This window comes from Oncorhynchus keta, chromosome 9, assembly GCF_023373465.1.
Source record: "Oncorhynchus keta strain PuntledgeMale-10-30-2019 chromosome 9, Oket_V2, whole genome shotgun sequence".
NCBI lineage: Eukaryota > Metazoa > Chordata > Actinopteri > Salmoniformes > Salmonidae > Oncorhynchus > Oncorhynchus keta.
Genome location: NC_068429.1, coordinates 27,847,442 through 27,875,193, shown reverse-complemented (window position 1 = coordinate 27,875,193; position 27,752 = coordinate 27,847,442). Strand labels below are relative to the sequence as shown.

The window sequence follows — 27,752 nt, the reverse complement described above, 5'->3', positions numbered from 1 at the left end:
CCTGTTTTATTATACAGTATGCCTACTCATTGATAGGCTATATACCTTCTCTTTTTATATATAAAATGCTCTGAAACCGAAATACCTTTAGTTTTGGTGATCCTCTCAGCTCCGGATCATTTTCAAGTCCTCTGGTGGTTGCAGTCCTAACCCTGAAACGGGTAGCACCATAGAAAGAAGCTGGTGGTTATAGTCCTTACCCTGGAACTGGTAGCACCATAGAAAGAAGCTGGTGGTTACAGTCCTAACCCTGGAACGTGTAGCACCATAGAAAGAAGCTAGTGGTTACAGTCCTAACCCTGGAACGGGTAGCACCATAGAAAGAAGCTGGTGGTTACAGTCCTTACCCTGGAACTGGTAGCACCATAGAAAGGCGTGACTTTCAGGTTACAATAGGCTATAAGTATACAGCAGATTGCCAATTGTCCTCACTTTGATTGTACTGTAGCACCATGACCAGGATCTCTATAAATTTAAATGAGCAGATTAGTGCTTTCAGGAGGAACGGACAATCTACTGAATGCATTTCATAAATACTGGTAGACTTGGGGACTTTGGTCACGGACAGTGCTAATCATCAGATGTCTGTTTTACACCGAACTTGCAAGTCCAGGAAAATTAACAGGTACAGTAGGCTACGATACTTTAATGTAGGCCTAATAATGCTAAAAAATAATGCTTAAATAAATTGACTGCTGGTCTTTAGTGTATGCTGCACATTTTCACATTGTATTTAATTTCCAGCAAGACTATTCAAGCCATCGACTCACTGATGAATGAAGATGATGAGCGATCAGCAAAGGCAATCTGTAATCTGCTGGCATCATGCCACGAAATCAACATCGCTCTAATTACAGTAAGAAGACAGTTGAATAAACTTGGGTGGACTTACGGAAAGGCTTGGTAAGAAATGTTTTAAATATATATATATATTATTATTATTTTTTTTTAGATGTAATGATCAGAACATTAACCTTTGTGTTAAAGTGTGTTTGTTTGTTTTGTACTGTTCTGTAGTTTCGACCCAATGATTCATCTGACAAACAAAAAACTTTGCGTCCTGCAGGCCCAGGCATGGATCAAAGCTGGCGAGACATTCAATAACATCATATTCATAGTCTAATCAACCGTGGCCCTTGAGCAATTTGCTCAAAAAAAAGAACGACGATCAAGCAAGCCGAGTCCCAAGCATCTTCTCAAACTCCATGTGTGGGGGGCAATTTTTTGCCAGGGCACAGGCCCATATTTGATTTTTGATGGTAAGTTTGGCTATTTACAAAGCAAACGGTACATCAAATATTGTAGCCTACACCTCACAGACTGCTATGTGTTCCACAATAATTCACTCTTGCCTCCTTTTTCAGGTATCAAGGCTCGAGATTTCTTTGAGGAAGAAATCATCGAGATATGCTGGACCCTATGTCAGAGAGGTGTTTCTGGGTACACATCGTTTCTTTCAAGGTAGGATTATAGCAATATTTTGTTACGTTTAGGTCTATTTACGTGTATAGTTCTATTATTGTACCTAATTTTGGCTGTTAAGCTAAAAGTATTTTTTTCTTCTCCAGATGCAGACAATGACCCACAACACACTGCCGCCTGGGTTTGCATTGCAAATGAGGGCATAAACTGGGTCAAGACGCCAGCAGAGTAAGTAGACCTTTATGTAGCAAAATAAAGGTTCAATAAAAATAAATAAATAAAATACCTACAACACCTTCGGTAAGCCTACAGTATATCTAAAAATATTATTTCCATCTCTACATGTATTTCTCCTGATTTAAACCCAATCGAACTTGTTTGGCATCAACTGAAAACATTCATCCGTAACTCTGCCAAGCCGACAAGCACAGATGAACTGGTCAAGGCCATCAAGAGGTTTTGGCGCTAGAAGATTGAAGATGTAACAATGCAACAAATACATTGATCATCTCAGCAAGGTTTTACCTGTGGTCGTAGTTTGTTGTTTGTTTGTAGTTTATATAAACATCCACATTTGAATGTCTTTATTCTAATTATTTTATTAACAAAAGAACAAAGATGTTGCTGAATAAGTACTGTACTGCTGTTCTGAGTTAGAAATGTAACACTTTAGAGGACTTAAGCATTGAATACATTGCAAGTTGGGAGATTTTCACAACAGTAGCCGGGTTATAAAAAGTCTATTGTCCTGCTAATAGGAAACATTTGCATGATGGGCTTCACCTGCTACAGTTGTGAAAAACAAGTGTTTGAAAACCTGTTTTCAAAATGCCTCCAGTTGTCCATCACTACTGTAAATAAAAACACAGCGTCTTGTTTACATTCTTTATTGTGTCACACATAATTTGTATCTACCTTTCTAATTACTTGTATAGTTTGGGATTTAGAAATGTGCGCTTTTAATTATTAGATCAAATGTGCAGACTTTTTTTCTTTAAATTATTTTTTTTATGTAGGATGCTACATTTTTAACCAGTTGCAATTATAAGTAGGCCTAATAAAGCCTCGTAGCCTACCTCAGCAGGTTAAGTTATTTTATATAGGTCAAGGCCCCAAAGAAATAGACTCCAATTAAGCCCTCTTGTTGTTTGTAAAGTCAAATTAAAATGAAGATTATTGTTGAAATTAATTGCTCGACTGGTGTAGGTTTTCTCCATCTGTTGGTGTGCAACACTTGCATAACAACCGAGCTATATTTTCATCACCAGCCTACCCCAGCACCAGCCTGTGGTACAGACTGAATTCAAACATATATATATATATTTATTTTTCATTAAACGTGTCTAGGTAGATACATGTTTAGGTAGATGTGGAAAGATAGACACAAATGGGGGAGAGGGGGGTCACACCTAACACCTTTACCCTTTCCACATGTTAAAGATTCCAATAGATAAAGTATTTTTACGGCCCCAACCCCAATTAATACATTTGGTCACAGTCGATAGTGTGCTGGATTTAGGGCTAGAATGTTAGAGGGTTCCGAACCTGCTCCCTGCTTGTTTCATTACATTATTATGCCGGTCTCAGAGCAAACAGCCTGAATAGTTACTCCCATCTGGTTCCTCGCTCTCTTCCACGTGTCATTCAGCACGCTTGTGGGTGGGAATGTACTGTCTTTTTATTCTGTATGTATGAATTACAAAATGATGTTTCTAGTCTATTGCATAGTTACAATGTGTAATCACATTGATGTCCCAGGAGTATGAGTGGTAAACACTGCTGAAGTGTATAATTGTAATACATACATGCAGACATAGCATCATTCACAGAATGGAGTTTGATACACCTGGTATTGGATATGACAGAAAAACTTTTGTAAATGAACTTTATGACAAAAAAATGCACAATTGTTTGTCTCTGCAGTAACTAACATATTCCTCTCAATTGTATTTTTTTTGGCTGACTCGTTATGACGTTATAACTACTTACATTTGCCTCCCCATAATGTTTTGTCAGCCATCTTTGCTGAAGAAAGCCACCAGGGAGGGGTGGCTCTGCGTCGAATCCGTCATTGGAACCACTCGATATGATTGCTCTAACTCCCCCTTGTGGTGGTCTGGAGCAATGAAGCCGTGACGCTGGGTACCTCTAAGTCCCACAGTATAAGCTCGCAACTTTTAAAGGAGGAACCACTGTGCATATGTAGAAGTTTGTGTGGGTCTAAGGGGCCATGCCGACTTTCTTCAGCTGCCTGAGATTGAAGAGGTGCATACAGTGCCTTGCGAAAGTATTCGGCCCCCTTGAACTTTGCGACCTTTTTCCACATTTCAGGCTTCAAACATAAAGATATAAAACTGTATTTTTTGTGAAGAATCAACAACAAGTGGGACACAATCATGAAGTGGAACGACATTTATTGGATATTTCAAACTTTTTTAACAAATCAAAAACTGAAAAATTGGGCGTGCAAAATTATTCCGCCCCTTTACCTTCAGTGCAGCAAACTCTCTCCAGAAGTTCAGTGAGGATCTCTGAATGATCCAATGTTGACCTAAATGACTAATGATGATAAATACAATCCACCTGTGTGTAATCAAGTCTCCCTATAAATGCACCTGCACTGTGATAGTCTCAGAGGTCCGTTAAAAGCGCAGAGAGCATCATGAAGAACAAGGAACACACCAGGCAGGTCCGAGATACTGTTGTGAAGAAGTTTAAAGCCGGATTTGGATACAAAAAGATTTCCCAAGCTTTAAACATCCCAAGGAGCACTGTGCAAGCGATAATATTGAAATGGAAGGAGTATCAGACCACTGCAAATCTACCAAGACCTGGCCGTCCCTCTAAACTTTCAGCTCATACAAGGAGAAGACTGATCAGAGATGCAGCCAAGAAGCCCATGATCACTCTGGATGAACTGCAGAGATCTACAGCTGAGGTGGGAGACTCTGTCCATAGGACAACAATCAGTCGTATATTGCACAAATCTGGCCTTTATGGAAGAGTGGCAAGAAGAAAGCCATTTCTTAAAGATGTCCATAAAAAGTGTTGTTTAAAGTTTGCCACAAGCCACCTGGGAGACACACCAAACATGTGGAAGAAGGTGCTCTGGTCAGATGAAACCAAAATTGAACTTTTTGGCAACAATACAAAACGTTATGTTTGGCGTAAAAGCAACACAGCTTATCACCCTGAACACACCATCCCCACTGTCAAACATGGTGGTGGCAGCATCATGGTTTGGGCCTGCTTTCTTCAGCAGGGACAGGGAAGATGGTTAAAATTGATGGGAAGATGGATGGAGCCAAATACAGGACCATTCTGGAAGAAAACCAAAAGACCTGAGACTGGGACAGAGATTTTTTTTAAAGTTTGAAATATCCAATAAATGTCGTTCCACTTCATGATTGTGTCCCACTTGTTGTTGATTCTTCACAAAAAAATACAGTTTTATATCTTTATGTTTGAAGCCTGAAATGTGGCAAAAGGTCGCAAAGTTCAAGGGGGCCGAATACTTTCGCAAGGCACTCTGTATGTGCCTTCTTCACCATTGTGTCAATTTGCACACCAAGGAACTTGAAGCTGGAGGGGATATGGTCCTTGACTTGTCTCTCAAAGTCCTTTTGTTAGGTTCTAATTCTCAGAGTAAAACCTCAATGGATACTATGAAAGCTTAACCAAACTTAATTCTTCCCAGGTGATCATTACAACTGCATTAGACAATGACATTTCACACAAGCACTGATATTTAACACTTCCTCCTAGGCCGAGCCTCCTCCTACACATCTGACCAGCCAATGCATGTTTGTGGCTAGACAGAACCTTAGTGATATCTGTTCTTCCTCACTTCATCTGGCCTGACCTCTATCCCAAAGTGCTCACTCCTCCCCAACTCACGGCTGTCATGGTGCCTGGTGCCAGACTGTGTCTCTTCTCCTCCCAGAGGATCCCTCCCATAGGATCCCTGATGGCTAACAATAACATATCCTGACATAATGTAAATGTTATACATTACCCTTTCTCCCTCAGTGACATGAATAAGTATATTTCCTATTCTCAGAACCCAACACCTTCATGATGACAGAAGTCATTTAGTTCAGTTACCTTAGCATGCTTGGGTACAGGAACAATGGTGAACATCTTGAAGCATGTGGGGACAACAGATTTGAGAAAGGGAGAGTTTGAATATGCCCTTAAACACTCCAGCCAGCTGGTCTGCTCATGCTCTGAGGACGCGGCTTGGGATGCCATCCAGGCTGGCAGCCTTGGGAGAGTCAATACGCTTGACAGTCTTACTCACATCGGCCACAGAGATCGAGAGCCCACAATCCTCCTGAGCAGCGGGGGCCCGCAACGGCGGATCAATGTTGTTTTTCTCGAAGCGAGCTAAAAAGGTGTTTAGCTTGTCTGGAAGTGATGTGTCAGTGTTTTCCCTTTATTATCCATGATTTGTATACATTCCCCCATGGGGGAATGGCCCATACAGCCGTGAGGATAACGGAACAAAAGTTTCTTTGGAGATAATGGGGTCGACATTTTATCGTCAGAAACTCCAGATCGGGTGAACAGAATTACAGAAGCTTTTCGACATTTCTGTGTTCACACCAAGAGTTGTTGATCATGAATTGTACCCCTCCTTCTTTGCTTTTCCCTGATGCTTTTGTCCTATCCCACCATTCGATGGAAAATCCAGCGGGTTAAATGGCTGGGTTGAGTACCAATGGTGTAAGCAACGTCTCAACAAAGCAGACGACATTGCAGTCTCTCACATCTTGTTGAAAGGAGGTTCTCAATCATCCAGCTTATTGTCCAGGGACTGAACATTGTCTAGCAAGATACTGGGAAGCGGGGGGAGATTTGCCTGTCTTCTCAGCCTTACTAGCAAGTTGGATGTCCTGCCCCATCTACGCTGTTGTCTCTTGGGAAAAACACTGGGCAGGATGAACAGAGCGGAGAAAACGTGTCCATGTCAGGAAAATCAAAATGTAATTGGGTAACCAATGACCTAATGTACAAACTGCTTGGCGGTCATAAGAAATAATAGCAAAGTTTTAAAAAATAACACAAAAAAAGCTGCAAAGTTGTGTTGGAGCAGGCGACAAGACTCTATTGGCGCTATTGGCGCCATGAGAGAGAGCAGAGAAAAGGTCATCAGTGAAGAGTATGTCATTTCTAAAGTGATCCCTCAGATAAAGGGATAGATTCTTTAGAGAGAGACTTTGGCTTTCCAGCCCTGGCCTGATTTAAATCTAAATATTGTCATATTTGTACTTTTAATTACAGCTTTTCAGTGAGACATCACTTATAACATGCCATGTAACTCATATCAAAGCCTGAAAATGGCTTTGAGAGCCTAGGTGGCGGAATCTGGGATAATCCACAGTCACTCCAGCAACACTGCAATTAACAGTAACTGCCACAGTTTGAAGTTTGTGAGGTAATTATTATTGTGAATTATGTTGAAATGGTGAAATCACAGCGGCGGGTTACTTTGATAACATCTCATAATGGTCTCTCTATTATTATCAATGGGGTTTGTGAACATAATGTTCTCAGCCAGTCTCCGGGTTCTATGAGCTTTCACTACAGGGTCTCTGCTTTATAATGTTTATGAAAAGATGCCGTCTTCCAAATATAGACTGATGTATAACCGGAGAAGATCAAAAATAATAAACTGGCTAACAAGTGTGCTTTAGTGTCCTATGCTACTGTACAGGGTCAGAGATGATTCATTGTATTACACCGTTGTGTACAGATACAGACTTTTAGGCAAGAATGCGAGCCATAGGCTTAATTGACGCAGGGAGGTGAAAATGACACTTTAATTGCCTTTTATGAGTGTCTTGAATGACTAGGTGGAATCATGAGTGATGTGTGAAGTGCTTCTTTGGAAGCATTTAAAGCCATCAAACTCTACACTGGAATGATCAAGTGGCAGACGAGATGTCTACAGGTTCATTAACATCATCATGACTCCTCTTAATTGAGTTTGAGAGCTGCTTTCTCGTCAATCTTCTTTAGAGCTATGCAAGTCACTCACAAATAGTAATCAGGGAGTTATGTAATGATAAAGTACTGTATGTTTGTTCACATGACTGGTGCATTAAAGTGGTAGTTCAATACAAAATCAAAGTTTGTCAGACATTTTCACACAGTGTTGAGATGTTCTAGTGTTGAGATGGTGCCTGTCGATTTCCATTCATTGGGTTTGAGCCATATAGCTGGATCTACACTACAACATTAGACCACTATTGAGGTCTGCCATTTTTTGTTGTGAACTATCACTTTAAAATTGAATGCAATGATTCCAAAGTATGTTCAATAGTAATTTCGTAAGTAGAAAAAAGTTACGGTACTAGGACAAATCCAGTGGGGATGCCAGTGTGATAAAACCCCTGTTTCTTAATAGTTTGCTATTTAGGCGGTATGAGTCATTGTCTGTCATTTCCTTTAGCAGGATAGGACAGTTCTACTCGGAAACAAACATGGCAGTAGGATCCATATGAAGGAGAAATATTGCATTTGGAGCTATTTGAAAAAGGATAATTATGTCATTCCAATCAGAATTTGCCAAAACATTGTCTTTAGATCATTGCTGTAGTCAAGGTTGGACATGAACAAAATGTTTTTCATGGTGTTCAGAAATGAGAACTCCATTCTACAGAGCCTGGTTGTCATGTTAAAAGTGCTAGTGTGTGCTAGTTTTATTCAATACCTTGAGAGAGTGTATTCCGTGGACTTTAAAATATTGAAATAAGGCAATGCTTCAAACAATTGACTTTGTAATGATCTCCCTTAATGCACTGAGCAAACATAAGATTGGGAATTGATTTGTTTAGAGATGGTCATGTTTGTGCTACTTTAAACTCAGCTTCACTAGCCTCTATCTCTACCATGATTAGAAATGAGGTGCTGTACACTGTACATTTCCTTGGTGCTTCATTAGTTATGCAATTTATTGTTCGTTTTAGGTGAAAAAGCATTCTCAAAATTAATTCTGCAAAGTGTTGTGAAACCGTAATCATTTATTTATTTTCCACACCCCCAGGCTCTGAATATTCATTAGTGTTTTGATGTATAGGTATATTAATTTACTTCCCTTTTCGTTGTTAGGAGGCCAGACGTTTATGAATATTTTGTGTGCAATTAACTCACTGAGCAGTCTTGACAAAAGGATTGCACGCATTATGGGGGATGGATGATGCCCTAATTATCTCTTAATTTATCCTAACAATTCCAAACTGAACAAAAGCCCCTTTAATTTCCTTATTGTGGCCTTGATTTAAAATGGAGGCCTTATACCCACAACATACTTTACCCGAGACGGGGAATAAGCAAGAAGGGGATGGTTTGTTTAATGCCTCATTATCACAATGTCTCAAGCTGCTGGTGAAATTGATAGGGGCAGTTTTATCCACTGTCAGTGGCATAGACGTAGATTAGCCTATTGTTGGCTACAAATGTCTCTATTCTCTTGGCACTTTGTAACTAGAGAGTGATGATCTCTGCCTCTACTGTCTCTCTGGTCTCTCCATTGGTCTGTAGAGTGTGATCACGTCTACCTCATTCTTCTTTCTCTCTCTGTTCTCTAGCATCACTATTGATCACTGGTTGAGAGTGGCCATCTCTGTCTCACATTCGTATCTCTCAGGTCTATAGTCTTATTTAACCTATATTTTACCAGGCAGGTCAATTAAGAACAAATTCTTATTTACAATGACGACCTGGCAAGGAGCAAAAGGTCTCCTGTGGGGCAGGAATAAAAATAAGTTAGCAAGACGGACAACACAGACGGAAGACACGGTCTCTCTATGGTCTCGTAGCCACCTGTTCTCTCTGCTCTGTACAGAAGTCCATGTTGTAGCGGGTTAGAGAGGGTTAAAGATAACTATTTTTGTTGGGACGACGGGCAGATTTTCTGACTGCCTAGAATGAAGCCTGTTTGCCAGTAGTTGTGAAAGTTTTAAGTCAGATCGCCGGTGTTCCAAACACGTATTAAAGCGGTACACCGGCGGTCTGACTTAAAACTTTCACAACTAAGCACTCCAAAAACACACACAGAGAAAAGTGCTGCACCAAACGAGACTCCCACACAGAGACGAAAGAGCCATTTTTACATCCTCCTTCCTGACAGCTGGTGCGCTCTTAAAGTGGCAGCGCACGGTGAAGGCTCCGTGGAGGATTTCGCCACAATGCCTCTCCACTGTTTCCACTGGTCTGTAGTAGAGCGATCATCTTTGCATCACTCTGTAGTCTCTCTTCTCTCCATTGCTCTGTGGTAAAGAGTGACCATCTTTGCCTCACTCTCTCTGGTCCTCTAGTGGCCTTAGTCCCTGTGCTATCTCCTCTAACGAGGCCAGTGTTTGGCATTGAGATGAAGAGTATCCCCAGGTGGCAGAGGAGATGAATCAGACCTTTGTCTGTCAGGATAATTGGCAAAGGCACCTGGATCGTCAGGAGTGGAAAGGCACACTGACATTCATTACTCTTAATAGTGTTTCCTACACCTCGACCACCTCTTTTTTCTCTCGCTTTCATTCGCTCTCTCTTTCTCTCAATGTGTTCTGTCTCTCTCTGTCACACATACACACCTCTCCCTTTCTCACTCCCTCTCTTTCTCTCTCTTGTTCCCTCTCTCCGTTTACTGTCCACTGTTTCCTTGATGTTGTTATCCTTGACACCTGAGCGATAAAGTCACTTGTGATGACTGATGACCATCGACCCATGCAGAGCCACCGCAGAGAAAGCGTAATGATACAGACATGCTGTATGTCTGTATTATGGCTCCTCAAGGCTATGTGTAGAGAGCCGTGTCAGGGCTGTGGCTGGATCAGCCGTAGCATTACCAAGTCCATCATAAGCGTCCTTGTAAATGAAGCAAATGTTCGTTCAACCGGGGCCCCAGTATGGCAGCAAAGGCCTTGAAGCCGAATATAAGCAGCTTTATGGCAAACAGAAGGAGCTCATTATGACAAGTTCCAGGTGTTGGCTGCCAATCCTAGCTTTGTGTGTGTGTCCATGACGACGCTCTGCTGGCCTGATAACCTGGCCACCGGTCAGGGCCACTGGGCTGGGACTGTTGTTGAGGGCCGAGCTCTTACTTTCTCTGTCCCTCACTCTCCCATACTCTATTTTTCTCGTCATGCTTTGCTCTTTCTCAATCTCTTAGGTTATCTTTCTCCTTTTCACTCTGCCTTTCACTCTCAGATGTTTTCCCTCCCTCCCTCCGTCACTATTTTCCCTTTTTTCACACACTGTCCTATACCGAGTCCCAACACCTACACATCTACCACCGTGCATACTGTTTGCAGCCCTGGGTAGGGTTGATTAACTAAGTTTATGTTATGTTTATTTTATTTTAATGTATTTTTTATTTCACCTGTATTTAACCAGGTAGGCCAGTTCAGAACAAGTTCTCATTCACAACTGCGACCTGGCCAAGATAAAGAAAAGCAGTGCGACACAAGCAACACAGAGTTACACATGGAATAAATATACGTACAGTCAATAACACAATAGAAAAGTCTAGATACAGTGTGTGCAAATGAAGTGAGATTAGGGAGGTAAGGGAATAAATAGGCCATAGCGGCAAAATATATATATTTTTTGCAATTAACGCTGAAGTAAAAAATGAACAGAAGATGAATGTGCAAGTAGAGATACTGGGGTACAAAGGAGCAAAAAAATCAAAAAACAATATGAGGATATTGGTAGTTGGGTGGGCTATTTACAGATGGGCTATGTACAGGTGCAATGATCTGTAAGCTGCTCTGACAGTTAACGTTTAAAGTTATGAGTCTCCAACTTAATTGATTTTTGCAATTCGTTCCATTCATTGGCAGCAGAGAACTGGAAGGAAAGGTGGCCAAAGGAGGAATTGGCTTTGGGGGTGACCAGTGAAATCTACTTGCTGGAGCGCGTGCTACTGGTGGGTGCTGCTACGGTGACCAATGAGCTGAGATAAGGCGGGGCTTTACCTAGCATAGACTTATAGATGACCTGGAGCCAGTGGGTTTGGGGATGAATATATGAATATGAAGCGAGGGCCAGCCAACGAGAGCATACAGGTCGCAGTGGTGGGTAGTATATGGGGCTTTGGAGACAAAACGGATGGCACTGTGATAGACTGCATCCAATTTGCTGAGTAGAGTGTTGGAGGCTATTTTGTAAATGACATCGCCGAAGTCAAGGATTGGTAGGCTAAACAGTTTTACAAGGGTATGTTTGGCAGCATGAGAGAAGGATACTTTGTTGCGAAATAGGACGCTAATTCTATACTTAATTTTGGATTGGAGATGCTTAATGTGAGTCTGGAAGGAGAGTTTACAGTCTAACCAGACACCTAGCTATTTGTAGTTGTCCATATTCTAAGTCAGAACCGTCCAGAGTAGTGATGCTAGACGGGCGGGCAGGTGCGGGCAGCGATTGGTTGAAGAGCATGCATTGAGTTTGACTAGCATTTAAGAGAATTTGGAGTTGTCTGGAGGTTTCTTAACACAGTGTCCAAAGAAGGGCCAGAAGTATACAGAATGGTGTTGTCTGCGTAGAGGTGGATCAGAGAATCACCAGCAGCAAGAGCGATATCATTGATGTATACAGAGAAAAGAGTCGGCCCGAGAATTGAATCATGTGGCACCCCCATAGAGACGGCCAGAGGTCTGGACAACAGGCCCTCCGATTTGATACACTGAACTCTGTCTGAGAGGTAGTAGGCGGTGTAAGAGGAAGGCCCTAAAAATGGTCAAAGACCCCAGCCACCCAGTCAAAGAGTCTTCTCTCTGCTACCACATGGCATGCGGTACCGGAGTGCCAAGTCGAGGACAAAAAGCCTTCTCAACAGTTTTTACCCCCAAGCCATAAGACTCCTGAACAGGTAATCGAATGGCTACCCGGGCTATTTGCATTGTGTGCCCCCTCCCAACCCCTCTTTTACTCTGCTGCGACTCTCTGTTTATCATATATGCATAGTCACTTTAACTATACATTCATGAACATACTACCTCAAATGGGCAGACCAACCAGTGCTCCTGCACATTGGCTAACCGGGCTATCTACATTGTGTCCCGCCACCCACCACCCGCCAACCCCTTTTTTACACTACTGCTACTCTGTTCATCATATATGCATAGTCACTTTAACCATATCTATATGTACATACTACCTCAATCAGCGAGACTAACCGGTGTATGTAGCCTCGCTAGTTTTATAGCCTCGTTACTGTGTATAGCCTGTCTTTTTACTGTTGTTTTATTTCTTTACCTACCTATTGTTCACCTAATACCTTTTTTGCACTATTGGTTAGAGCCTGTAAGTAAGCATTTCACTGTATCCCGCGCACGTGACAAATAAATGTTGATCTGATTCGATTTGAGTTGGTGAACCAGGCGAGGCAGTCATTTGAGAAACCAAGGCTGTTGAGTCTGCCCATAAGAATGCCGTGACTGACAGAGTCGAAAGCCTTGGCCAGGTCGATGAAGATGGCTGCACAGTATTGTCTTGTATCGATGGCTGTTATGATATCGTTTAGGACCTTGAGCGTGGCTGAGGTGCACCCATGACCAGCTCGGGAATCCAGATTGCATCGCGGAGAAGGTACAGGGGATTCGAAATGATCGGTGATCTGTTTGTTAACTTGGCTTTCGAAGACTTTAGAAGGGCAGGGTAGGATAGATATAGGTCTGTAACAGTTTGGGTCTAGGGTGTCTCCCCTTTTGAAGAAGGGGATGACCGCGGCAGCTTTCCAATTTTTAGGGATCTCAGACGATACAAAAGAGAGGTTGAACAGGCTAGTAATAGGGGTTGCAACAATTGCAGCGGATTATTTTAGGAAGAGAGGGTCCAGATTGTCTAGCCTAGCTAATTTGTAGGGGTCCAGATTTTGCATCTCTTTCAGAACATCAGCTATCTGGATTTGGGTGAAGGCGAAATGGGGGAGGCTTGGGCAAGTAGCTGTGGGTGGGTGCAGAGCTGTTGACCGGGGTAGGGGTAGCCAGGAGGAAAGCATGGCCAGCCATTGAAAAATGCTTATTGAAATTCTCAATTATCGTAGATTTATAAGTGGTGACAGTGTTTCCTATCCTCAGTGCAGTGGGCAGCTGGGAGGAGGTGCTATTTTTCTCCATGGACTTTACAGTGTCCCAGAACATTTTGGAGTTTATGCTACAGGATGCAAATTTCTGTTTGAAAAAGCTTGCCTTTGCTTTCCTAACTGCCTGTGGATATTGGTTCCTAACCACCCCGAAAAGTTGCATATTGCGTGGGCGAAGAGTATCCAAGCATCCTCTGCTGACGGAATGAGGTCAATATTCTTCCAGGATACCCGGGCCAGGTCGATTAGAAAGGCTTGCTCGCTGAGGTGTTTTAGGGAGCGTTTGAGAGTGATGAGGGGTGGTCAGTTGACTGCGGTACCATTACTGATGCAGGCAATGAGGCAGTGATCGGCTGAGATCCTGGTTGAAGACAGCAGATGTATATTTAGAGAGCAGGTTGGTCAGGATGATATCTATGAGGGTGCCCATGTTTACAGATAGTTTACAGATTGTACCTGGTAGGTTCCATGATAATTTGTGTGAGATTGAGGGCATCGAGCTTAGATTTTAGAACGGCTGGAGTATTAAGCTTCTCACTCCAAGATGGCGTAGCAGTGCAGACATGGTTTCTCATCCTCTCGTATACTTTTGTATTTTTCTTCTTTTTTTGTATATATTTCAATTTATTTTCAATCTCTTTTCCATTTTTAAATTAAATATACCTTCCGGTTACCCGCCTCACCCAATGTGACACGGATCCGCTATTTTTTAGACCTTATAGCCAGAACCTCCATCAGAAACTAGCCATCAGAAACTAACCAGCTAATTAGCTACTAGCTATTTAGCCATTTATAGCCACTGCTAGCGGCCTTTCCTTCTGCACAGACACCAAACGTTTTTTAGCCTGGATAATACTTGCCAGCATCGGACTGTTTTCTCCACTATAACGCCGGATTCCTGCCGTAAATCCTGGACCATTACTCCTGATCATCACAGGTAGCTAGCTGCCACAGAGTGACCCAGCCCCGAACCTAGTCCTGAGCCAGGCCCACATCCCAGCCTACTCTCTGATCACTCGGCCAATGCCTTCCGGACTCCCCCAACGTGGCTAGAATCCATCACTCCAACGGATCCTTGCTGTAAGCTCTGGACCTGTGCATCGGATCATTGCTGCTACTGGTTGGCTATAGTGGATGACGTCCCGGCCCCGAAGCTAGCACCAGTTAACCGCGAGCCAGACGCATCTCCCGGCTGGCAAACTACAAGGACCTCTTTCGCCATCTCGTCGGGACCCTTTGTCGACACGGCACACTGCCGTACCACCACGACTTGTCCGCCGACTTAACTCCATCCGCTGTGCCCTCAACCGGCCTTTGCCGGACGTCGGAGCAGACGCTTCTACTTACCCGGCCTGCTAACTTTAAACGCTGTGTCTCCCGCATGCTAGCATAGTAATGACTAGCCGGCGGCTTCCCTGTTCCATCTATTGCTGTTCACTGGACTCTATGATAACTTGGCGACATAGCTGATGCCTGCTGGACTGTTCATTAATCCATTTTGTTTATCTGTCGGCCCCAACTCAGGCCCTGTGTGTAGTTAACCGACCCTCTCTGCCCATTCATCACCATTTTACCTGTTGTTGTCTTATCTGATGTGCTGTTGTTGTTTAACCCGTTGTTGCCTTAGCTCCCCCCCCATACCCCTGTCTGAACATTATGCCCTGAATCTATTCTACCACGCCCAGAAATCTGCTCCTTTTATTCTCTGTTCCCAACGCACTAGACGACCAGTTCAAATCAAATCAAATTGTATTTGTCACATACACATGGTTAGCAGATGTTAATGCGAATGTAGTGAAATTCTTGTGCTTCTACTTCTGACAATGCAGTAATAACCAACGAGTAACCTAACCTAACAATTCCACAACTACTACCTTATTATAGACACAAGTGTAAAGGGATAAAGAATATGTAAAGAATATGTACATAAAGATATATGAATGAGTGATGGTACAGAACGGCATAGGCAAGATGCAGTAGATGGTATCAAGTACAGTATATACACATGAGATGAGTAATGTAGAGTATGTAAACATAAAAGTGGCATAGTTTAAAGTGGCTAGTGATACATGTATTACATAAAGATGGTAAGATGCAGTAGATGATATAGAGTACAGTATATACATATACATATGAGATGAGTAATGTAGGGTATGTAAACATTATATAAAGTGGCATTGTTTAAAGTGGCTAGTGATACATTTTTTACATAAATTTCCATCATTAAAGTGGCTGGAGTTGAGTTAGTATGTTGGCAGCAGCCACTCAATGTTAGTGGCCAGTCTGATGCCCTTGAGATAGAAGCAAACAGGGCTTTGTAGGCCTCCTTGCTCGCACACACTTTTTCAGTTCAGCCCACAAATGTTCTATAGGATTGAGGTCAGGGCTTTGTGACGGCCACTCCAATACCTTGACTTTGTTGTCCTTAAGCCATTTTGCCACAACTTTGGAAGTATGCTTGGGGTCATTGTCCATTTGGAAGACCCATTTGCGACCAAGCTTTAACATCCTGACTGAAGTCTTGAGATGTTGCTTCAATATATCCACATAATTTTCCTACCTTATGATGCCATCTATTTTGTGAAGTGCACCAGTCCTCCAGCCGCAAAGCACCCCCACAACATGATGCTGCCACCCCCGTTCTTCATGGTTGGGATGGTGTTCTTCAGCTTGGAAGCCTCCCAAAAAGTATGATCTTTGTCCCCATGTGCAGTTACAAACTATAGTCTGTCTTTTTTATGCAGGTTTTGGAGCAGTGGCTTTTTCCTTGCTGCGCAGCCTTTCATGTTGTGTCGGTATAGGACTCGTTTCACTATGGATATAGATACTGTTGTACCCGTTTCCTCCAGCATCTTCACAAAGTCCTTTGCTGTTGTTCTGGGATTGATTTGCACTTTTCACACCAAAGTACGTTCATCTCTAGGAGACAGAACACGTCTCCTTCCTGAGAGGTATGACGGATGTGTGGTCCCATGGTGTTTATAGTTGCGTACTATTGTTTGTACAGATGAACGTAGTGCCTTCAGGCGTTTTAAAATTGCTCCCAAGGATGAACCAGACTTGTGGAGGTCTACACGTTTTTTTCTGAGGTCTTGGCTGATTTCCTTCGATTTTCCCATGATGTCAAGCAAAGAGACACTGAGTTTGAAGGTAGGCCTTGAAATACATCTACAGGTACACCTCTAATTGACTCAAATTATGTCAATTAGCCTAACAGAAGCTTCTAAAGCCATGATATCATTTTCTACATTTCCAAGCTGTTTAAAGGCACAGTCAACTTAGTGTATGTAAACTTCTGACCCGCTGGAATTGGGATACAGTGAATTATAAGTGAAATAATCTTTATGTAAACAATTGTTGGAAAAATGACTTGTGTCATGCACAGAGTAGATATCCTAACCGACTTGCCAAAACTATAGTTTGTTAACAAGAAATTTGTGGAGTGTTTAATGATTCCAGCCTAAGTGTATGTAAACGTGGTGGATTTTTAAAAGTAGAAGCTCTTACTGTTTGGGCACAGACCTGGATAGCATGACAGATCAATTCAGTAGATTGCAACTCCACACCCTTTGGCAGTTCTGTCTTGGTGGAAAATGTTGTAGTTGGGGATGGAAATTTCAGAATTTTTGGTTGCCTTCTCAAGCCAGGATTCAGACACGGCTAGGACATCTGGGTTGGCGGAGTGTGCTAAAGCAGTGAAACAAACAAACTGACGGAGGAGGCTTCTGATGTTAACATGCATGAAACAAAGGCTTTTATAGTTACAGAAGTCAACAAATGATAGCGCCTGGGGAATAGGTGTAGTACTGGGGAATACAGGGCCTGGGTTAACCTCTCCATCACCAGAGGAACAGATGAGGAGTAGGATAAGGGTACGGCTAAAGGCTGAAAGAACTGGTTGTCTAGTGCGTTCGGAACAGAGAGTAAAAGGAGCAGATTTCTGGCTGTGGTAGAATAGATTCAAGGCATAATGTATAGACATTTATGTTCAGACATGTAGTCCGGCCTTGACTCACTACACAGGTATAGTGGCAATAGACATATGGAAATATGGAATACAGAAATAAATAGAATATGTAAAACCACAACACTCTTATTCTCCATATAGGAGGATTGCAATGAAACCATTTAATCACCTATTCTAAACCACGTAGTTTAACCTACAATGTGTCATGTGATGTGAGACGTTATGTTAAGTTGTTTACATTCCGATGCTCAAGATTTATTAATTAGAATGTGCATTAGCTATTATCCTGCCATATTTCCAGCCCAAAGACAATCTAAGGGATTTATCAGATAGCACTAACGCAAATGCCACTGGCACTTTGTTGCACTGACTGCATAATCACACTCAAAATGATTGTAATTGCATCCTAGAAACCCCACAAAGGTTATACTTTTATGGGTTGAGATTCAGTTAGATTCAAAGCAATTTCCTCTGACATTTACATGCAATCAAACTGTGGCGTAGTCAACTCTACAAATAGTAATGACAGATATAGCGCCGTTATTGAAGTATTGACTTAATGGAGTAACAAGAGAGTGCGCCTACATTTGCATAAATGTTTCTTTACACAGCTTTTGTTCTTTCCTTCCAGTGAGGGGTGGCCTATATTCCTGCTCTGATTGGAATGATATAGGTAACACTAACACTTCATTGTACAGACCTTTTTCAGCTGGTATTTGGCATTTTGGTATTTATCCCACTGATGAAGGATGTGTAAAATTGAACTACTGTCTGGCACCAAGCTTCAAATAATTGAACTCTAAATACGTGGTAAAAAATCATTGGGTTTGTAATTACCAAAAAGTCAAACTGGCATTGTTATTACCAGTTAGCCTAACTGTGTAATCTTAGGTTCCATATCAAATGATTATGATTTATAGATATTTGGTTTCTCTATATGCCAACAAGCTGTGCACATTATTGTCATAGGAGACAATTGACCAATATCTGTTTTCTTCATATTTTCCCACGCTGCTCTTATTGCTGGCATATAACTATGTTTTTCTCTGTTCTGTATTGACGTGGATTTGACGTAATTGATCTTATGGGAACAACTTAAAGTTCTGCTCTTTGAATTCATATTTCTTCACCGCTGTGAATCAAATCATCCCTTTCCTTCTGTCAGTTATTGATTAACAATAACATATTCTCTCACCAGATATGTTTTATGTATGTGTATGTATGTATATGTATGTATGTGTATGTATGTGTATGTATGTGTATGTATGTATGTGTATGTATGTGTATGTATGTGTATGTATGTATGTGTATGTATGTGTATGTATGTGTATGTATGTATGTGTATGTATGTGTATGTATGTGTATGTATGTATGTGTATGTATGTGTATGTATGTATGTGTATGTATGTGTATGTATGTGTATGTATGTATGTGTATGTATGTGTATGTATGTGTATGTATGTATGTGTATGTATGTGTATGTATGTATGTGTATGTATGTGTATGTATGTGTATGTATGTATGTGTATGTATGTGTGTGTATGTATGTGTATGTATGTGTATGTATGTGTATGTATGTATGTGTATGTATGTGTATGTATGTGTATGTATGTATGTGTATGTATGTATGTGTATGTATGTGTATGTATGTGTATGTATGTGTATGTATGTATGTGTATGTATGTGTATGTATGTGTATGTATGTGTATGTATGTATGTGTATGTATGTATGTGTATGTATGTATGTGTATGTATGTGTATGTATGTATGTGTATGTATGTGTATGTATGTGTATGTATGTATGTGTATGTATGTGTATGTATGTATGTGTATGTATGTGTATGTATGTATGTGTATGTATGTGTATGTTTTTGTTATTGACTACTGCTGCATGTATTTCTATGTCCACCGAACACTGAATAGATAAAAGACACATGTCCAAAAAATATTGAAAAAAATAATAATACAACTATAATTAGCCAAGATCAAAGAGTTTGTTAGTTGTATATAAAGCATGGATTTAAATGGAATAGGAAATGTTCATACCTTCCTTTCATTTACTACTTCCCCTCCTGTCTGTGTTGTGCATGGCTGATCTTCATCAATAACTCCATGTATGGATGAGTTAAGCTGTTCTATTAGCTGATGGATGTAGTATGTTGTAGTTTGGCTATATCTGCATTTCTGTATCAATGATTTTCCCTCATTAAATCTTGCGACAATCAATAATATCACATCACGTGTGAGTGTGAGTGTGTGTGAGTGTGTGTCACGGCTTTCTTCTGTTGAAGGAGAGGCGGACCAAAACGCAGCTTGGTTATTGTGATACATCTTTAATGAAGATGATAAATGAACAATATACAAAACAAGAAATGTGGAAAAACTGAAAACAGCCCTATCTGGTGTAACAAACACAAAGACAGGAACAATCACCCACAAACCCAAACACCAAACAGGCTACCTAAATATGGTTCCCAATCAGAGACAATGACTAACACCTGCCCCTGACTGAGAACCATATCAGGCCAAACACAGAAACAGACAAACTAGACACACAACATAGAATGCCCACTCAGATCACACCCTGACCAAACAAAACATAGAAACATACAAAGCAAACTATGGTCAGGGTGTGACAGTGTGTGTGTGTGTGTGTGTGTGTGTGTGTGTGTGTGTGTGTGTGTGTGTGTGTGTGTGTGTGTGTGTGTGTGTGTGTGTGTGTGTGTGTGTGTGTGTGTGTGTGTGTGTGTGGGCATATGCATACACTTGCCTTCTTATTAAAGACCTGCGTGTGATGTACAAGAGGAGCCAGTTCATGACTGTATCCCACAGGACTCATTTGAGTGCTGAGAGAAGCTCTCAGATATCAGTAGCAGTGCTGTTCACCAATTAGCCCAGAGAGAGCTATGATCACACAGATGATTAAAGACTTAGTGCCACTGTTTGTGGGTGTGTGTCTGTGTTTGCCTCTGTGTGTGTTTGTGTGGAGGGTAGAGGGGTTGTTATGGGTTAGGAGTTAGGTTTAGAGTATGAGTTAGGGTTACGGGTCATAAGGAAAGGTTTAGGATTAGTAGTTAGGTTTAGGGTTTGAGTTAGGGTTACAGGTTAAGGTAAGGGGTAGAGTTAGAGAAAATAGGATTTTTAATGGAAATCCATTTTAGGTCCCCAAGAGGAAGTATGTGTGTGTGCTTGCAAACAATTGTGCGCGTGTGAGCCTTTGCCCTGCAGAGTTAGTTGTGATGCCTTCACAGAACACACTCACTCTCTCTCTCTCACTCTCGAAAATACACACACGACAAGACACAGATCATCAGCACTTCAAGCACAATCAATGACACTTAACACTTGAAAAGATGTGGAACTCGAGCAGCCTTATCTGTAGAGGGCAGGAGGGTCATACTTCCTGTCTCGCCCTCGTTATGTCCTGTCTGCCGTGTTGGCTGATGGACAGGGCTGTTCCTGTTCCTGTCTCACTGGCCTGCTAGCGTAGTCGGAGCCTGTCTGTTTCCTAACAGGACTTTAATGAGGAGAGATTCAGTGTGTGTGTGAAAAGTGTGTGAGTGGGTAGAGAGTGTGTGTGTTGGTAGAGAGGACGTTTGTGTGCGCGTATGCATACTTGGGTGTATGTGGGAAACTCAAGCCATACTGTACATCATTATAATTCATACATTTGTCAAATTTTCCACTGAAACTGTAACTATAACAAAGAGCAGACTTTGGCATTGACCTGCAAGGCCTGTCAGGGAGCATGACGCCAAAGCTTGTGTTTCATAAGACAGCTACTCTACAGTCATCTATCAAAGGGATGGAATGTAAAGGAGGTTTCATTGTAAAGATTCATAATTGCACCGTTCATTGCAGAAGAATGTGGGAGCTGTCAGAGAGATGAGGACTGGAAGGTCAGAGATATTATCCTCTGACGGAGGAATAGGAGAGGTATGACAGATGGAGAGCGAGAAAGAGGGGGAGAAAAAGAGGGAGTGAGGATGGTACAGAGAGAGATATACAGAAAATAGAAGAGTTAGGAGAGAGAGAGGTGCAGAGGTAAAGGGAAATGGGGGGGATATGAGAAAGAGAGGGAGAGTGGGAAGGAGAGTACTGAAAATGCCCCCTGAGCGTGTTGCTCTCTCAGTCGTGAAACAATACTCCCTTTTTTACCTCTTCTGCCTCCATTCCCGCTCTATTTGCCTCTCCCTTTCCCTCGCCCTCCCCCCCTCTCGCTCCCTCTTTCTTTCCATTTCCCTATCCCCTTTCTCCCTCTCCCTGATAGTATCCTTGGCAAGGGATGGATGCACTCGGAGCGATTAGGAATTAAAATGACAAAACTGAGATCATCATCATCTCCCCAAGATCAAGTGAAAAGAAACGGCCCATGAAAAAGGCTTACGCATGCTAGCTGGGTTTATGTGTGTGCATGTGTGTCTACTTGTGCAATCACGTGTTTGTGTGCATGCTTGCTTGTGTGTGTGTGTGTATGTGTGTGTGTGTGTGTGTGTGTGTGTGTGTGTGTGTGTGTGTGTGTGTGTGTGTGTGTGTGTGTGTGTGTGTGTGTGTGTGTGTGTGTGTGTGCGTGCGTGCGTGCGTGCGTGCGTGCGTGTGTGTGTGCGTGTGTGTGTGTATTTATATGTGTATATTTATGCGGGTGTATATCAGCACGACAGCCGCCCACCTCAATGTGTGATGCGAGGCATCAGAGATTGGGTTCCCGTCTCACTCAGATGGATCGTGGGTAATGTAGTGTATCAAAGGGCATTGGAATGGCCTGGTCCACTCGTTTCCCCCATTGCCATCACATCTAGTATGCACCCACACTCATGACGGGTACTGCAATTCCCCTCGTACTGATGTCAGCAGTTTTGACTGAAATATACAGTACTTTCATCCTAAAAGTAGTGTTTCTCGTACCCCAAAAATTCATGATTCCTAGTTAGTATTCTGCTCAGACTCTCCCCAAACACTTCGGAGGTGAATGCTCAGTTTTTTACTCGGGAATGACAAATTCTCTGTGATGTGTTTTTGTTGTTTGGTTTAATAGAGGTTAACTCTTAATTTCAGCTTTGTCTGTCTGTGTGTCGTCCTGTTTGTTGAACCAGATGGTTTGTAAAGTTTAACGTTGGTTTTTGTTGTCTTGCTGAGTCAGAAACCAAATGCCATTAAGATCTGGTTTAACGCTTGGCTTTATCACACAACTTAACAATGGTGTAAAATGCACAGTTGGGCATTAGTCACATGTCTCAAAAAGCCATGGAGGGAGTTTTTCCTGACAATGTAAAACCTGACCAGGACACACTCCACACCCCAGTCATTCTCACATAATAAGCATTTTGAAAATCCATACAGACATCTCTGAATGCTATCCAAGACATTGCTTCATGGTAAGTATGATGCTATTGGGAATATTGGAACAGAGCCTAGGCGTTCCAAACTGGGGATTCTCATCTCAACAACTTTTCCCCACTCCAGGTTGTTAGTGCCATCCATCCCCACCCTCGTATTTAATTACAATGTAGTCAGAGCAGCCGTTCAGACAGACAGACAGACAGACAGACAGACAGACAGACAGACAGACAGACAGACAGACAGACAGACAGACAGACAGACAGACAGAGCAGCCGTTCAGACAGACAGTCACTAGACAGTCAGTCAGACAGACAGTCACCAGACAGTCAGTGAGGCAGACAGCAGGCTGATCAATATGTGTAGAGGCTTTAACACCATCACATACGTGGGAGAAATACGATCAGGGAGCGAGAGTAAAAGAGAGAGAGTGGGGGGAGACAGAGAGAAAGTGGAAGGAGGGTGGGACAGAGAGAGAGGGGAGGTAAAGAGAGGGCGATAAAGAGAAGGGAAGAGAGGGAAAGAGAGAAAGTGGGAGAGGTAGATAAAGGGAAAGAGAGAGAGAGAGAGAGAGAGAGAGGGTGGGTGAGAGGCCTAACATCTCATTACCACACAGTAAATCCACAGTATTCTCTCAATAGCATCAGAGGAATTACCACTTTTATGTAAATTAGTAGCTGGCTCTCATCCTCCTTTCTCCTCTCCTCCTTCTCCTCTTCCTGCCTTTCAACATCTGCACAAATAACAAGATCCCTCACTTTGTTTCAGCACCAGAGTGGAGGGATATATAATACAGGATATGGCCCCACAAATGCATTAGCCTCTTTTTATAGAGAAGTAGTGGTGGGAGGCATTTATCCCCCTACAGAGCTACTCACAAATAGTCAAATAGCTCCTCCATATAAAAGACATCCCTAGGTGGATTGTTTGTGTGCACGGCTCCATATCTGGATATAAACACAGGGACCACTCAGCACAGCTCTCTTTGCAGGAAAATATGTTGCACATCCAATTCAGATGAATGTAAAGAAGGCTTAAGCAGAGACAGGGAGAGGCAGAATGTCTGACATGCATTTTGAGAATATGTATTCTGATTTTCAGACGTAAACAGGGTACTCTGGAGTGGCTGTTGAGAGGAGGCAGAGAGGCAGAAAGAGGAGAGGAGGAGGAATGGAGGGCTGAGTGATCCATTATAGCTTACTTCATAACCAGAGAAGCGGAAGAGAGGGTAGAGAGAGAGAGAGGTTGGTGATTTACCAAACAAGATGGCGAGAGATGAGATGGAGAAAGAGTGATGAGAGAGAGAGATGTAAAGAGGCAGAGTCAGGGCAATGGTGTAGAGGAGGTGTCAGCATCAAGGGTGTCTCAGTGAGAACACAAACACTCCTTCATTCTGTCTGCTGTCAGCACTCAGACACAGACCCACAATTAGAGATGTGACATACACAGGAATGCACTTACACACACACATACACAAGGAGGAATACTCGTACACACATGTTCATCTTATGGCTCCACTGGTGTTTAGAAACACTAGAAATCAAAACAAGTGCATACTGACTGTATTCAATAAAACTGTTGGTACCCCTGCACTCTGTAAATACACAACCACACACATTAGCGGGCATAGGTTTGGAAACATACTCTGTATTATGAGGAGTGGTACTACAGTGGACAGTCTAACAAGTTATGCTATGAGGCAGGAGAGAACAACCCATCTGAGGAGGAGAAACACAAAGGCCAAAAGTTGTTTTAACTTCCACAGTCGGATACATGTCCCATTATGTCACCAAACAGATCTATGTTGTCGATGCCTGTATTGTATGTCACAGGGGACCTGAGTTGTGCGCCTTTCATAGAGGACTCCAGGGAAATGTAGGCCGCATTGGGCACGTTCCACTAATGAACTGAGGACTGAGGAGTATGTGAGCAGGCAGCACTGTGTTTGCGTGTGTGCGTACGTGCATGCGTGGCGGCCCAGGGAGAGGAAAAGGTCAATGAGGCTGCTGAAGTGAAATACTCAGTTCAATAGCCCTAATTGGCCTGTTGGAGGGGAGAATGGAGGCGTGAAACTTCTTAGTAAACACATCCTAGTGAATACAGGGGAAAGTGTGTGTGCGTGAGTAGCTAGGTACATTAGCACACCTAAACATAGCCTGGACCCAAATACTCCACCCCACTAATCATCTGAGTTGTCACTACACTGTGTGGTGGATGTTGATTATTCAGGTAAACTTATAACATGACATCCAATAAATAAATTATACAGTTCCCTCCACAACATCATATTGTATTTTTTAGGACATAGAAACAAGATGGAAAGCAAATCATTTTTGTTTCCAATTTTTTTTTTTTTTCAAATAATATTTAAAAAATAATGAATGTTTTTTTTGTTGTAAAAATAGTAACTTAGTCATTGAGCAGAAACTTTTACCAAAAGCACCTCTAGTCCGTAGGCCGTTTCATTGTTCTTAGCCCCAGGCTATTTTAGCCCCAGGCTGGCCCTGGGATAGATTAGCCTGTGTTCACACACACATTTGTTAACTTCATTTGTTAACCCCTGGGCTTAGGATTCAAACTTGTATTCCAATGGACAAACACAACATACGACCAACATTCTAACTCTGATACGTGACCAATGTTATAAGCAATGTCATTTATTAACACGACATGTCCTGTTGCTTCTGGCCTGGACATTTTATATCCAACAGTGATGGTTTGTATAAACCTTGCTGTCTACCTGTCTGACCTCAGAAAAAAGGTTTCACTTTTGAAATTCGATCAGGCCCCTGTGTAGAGAATGCTGTGCATGTTTTCTGATCCAGGTGAAATCATGGAACAATATTGTTATCGTGTTTATATCCAATTACATGTGAATAGAAAAGCTATGAAAACAGACAGAAATGGAGCATTTACTTCAAACTCTGTCAGGTTGGATGGGGAGCGTTGCTGCACAGCTAATTTCAGGTATCCCCAGAGATTTTCGATCGGGTTCAAGTCCAGGCTCTGGCTTGGCCACTCAAGGACATTCATAGACTTGTCCCGATGCCACTACTGTGTTGTCTTGCCAGTGTGCTTAGGCTCGCTGTCCTGTTAGAAGGTGAACCTTCGCCCCAGTCTGAGGTCCTGAGTGCTCTGGAGCAGATTTTCATCAAGGATCTCTCTGTACTTTGCTTCATTCATCTTTCCCTTGATCCTGACTAGTCTCCCAGCCACTGAAAAACATCCCCACAGCATGATGCTGCCACCACCATGCTTCACCGTAGGTATGGTGCCAGGTTTCCTCCAGATGTGACACTTGGCATTCAGGCCCATGTTCAATCTTGGTTTCTTCAGACCAGATAATCTTGTTTCTCATGGTCTGAGAGCCAGGTGCCTTTTGGCAATCTCAGAGCGGGCTGTCACGTGCCTTTTACCATAAAGGCCTGATTGATGGAGTGCTGCAGAGAGGGATGTCCTTCTGGAAGGTTCTCCCATCTCCACAGAGGAACTCTGGAGCTCTGTCAGAGTGATCATCAGGCTTTTGATCACCTATCTGACCAAGGCCTTTCCCCCCCAATTGCTCAATTTGGCCGGGCGACTAGCTCTAAGAAGAGTCTTGGTGGTTCCAAACTTCTTCCATTTAAGAATGATGGAGGCCACTGTGTTCTTGCCACTGTGTTCAAAGCTGCTTAAATATTTTGGTACCCTTTCCCAGATCGACCTCATGGCTTGGTTTTTGCTCTGACATGCACTGTCAACTATGGGACCTTATATAGACAGGTGTGTGCCTTACCAAATCATGTCCAATCAATTGAATTAGCCACAGGTGGACTCCAATCAAGTTGAAGAAACATTTCAAGAATGATCAATGAAAACAGAATGCATCTGAGCTCAATTTCGAGACCCATAGCAAAGGGTCTGAATACTTATGTAAATAAGGTATTTCGGTTTTCTATTTTTAATACATTTGCAAAAATTGTAAAAAACTGTTTTCGCTTCGTCATTATGGATTATTGTGTATAGATTGATGAGGTAAAAAAGTAATTTAATCAATTTTAGAATAAAGCTGTAACGTAACAAAATGTGGAAAGTCAAGGGGTTTGAATACATTCCGAATGCACTGTATGTGTTCCACAGTTCTGGTTCTGCAAGATTGTTGGTCCTCCAACGTCCTATGAGTCATCAGAACAATAGAGGTTGACATTCTGGAAGTATTTGTGCTTCAGGAGGTTGTGCAGATGACTGTCAGAATGTTGTGGAGAAGGTTGTCAGAACATTGTGGAGATGGTGGTCTAGTGGTAATTCAATTCGATCTCGGTGGTTTTCACATGCACTATTGAGATTATTGAGATACACATATGCATCTCAGAACTATGTGAATTGACTTCAACCGTTGCTCTCTGTGCGTGTGTGTGTGTGAAAGCACTAATGTCCTTTTCTCTAGGCTCACATCAAGCATTGTTTGGTAGATATTATTTGAACATTTCCCAAACTCTAAAAACCTCTTCAGAGTAGGTCCTCTGATACTATACCTCTAATTAAAGTCAGCCTTCCGTATTAGCTGATATTTCCTCTCAGTAAAGTACCCTTCACCTTGCAGCTGCTGAATAGACAGACTCCCATTGGAAAGAAATGGCCGACAGTGAATCGGAAAGCAATTCCCTTCACCATTTGGGCCACTGTGTTGACCATTAGTCTCGCACTGCAAAGATTGTAGAAATGTAACCGGTAGTGTTGGGTAGTTTGCAGGGTTGTATACCGAGTCTTGAACATTTTCATTTTGTTTATGGTTCAAACTCCATTTTGTTAACTTGTGTTTTATGGGACTTTTATTAATAAGGAATGCATAGGAATGTGCTATTTAAGGAGGAATGTTTTGCTGACTAGTGTGAGCTCCGGGGGAAGCTGAGTGTGTATATATAGAAGTCAGAAGGAAAACTACAAACTATTCCCCAA

The 27,752-nt window shown here is 42.2% G+C and overlaps 1 protein-coding gene and 1 long non-coding RNA gene across 4 annotated transcripts in view; both read left to right on the top strand.

The window, feature by feature from the left end:
• LOC118388077 (netrin receptor UNC5D-like) overlaps positions 1-27,752 on the top strand; it is a 321,459-nt gene that overhangs the window by 146,014 nt on the left and 147,693 nt on the right. The window lies entirely within an intron of this gene.
• On the top strand, positions 52-2,286 carry LOC118387456 (uncharacterized). Its single transcript, XR_004826417.2, has 4 exons — positions 52-903; positions 1,067-1,259; positions 1,365-1,461; positions 1,569-2,286. It is a non-coding gene; the product is annotated as an uncharacterized LOC118387456 (long non-coding RNA).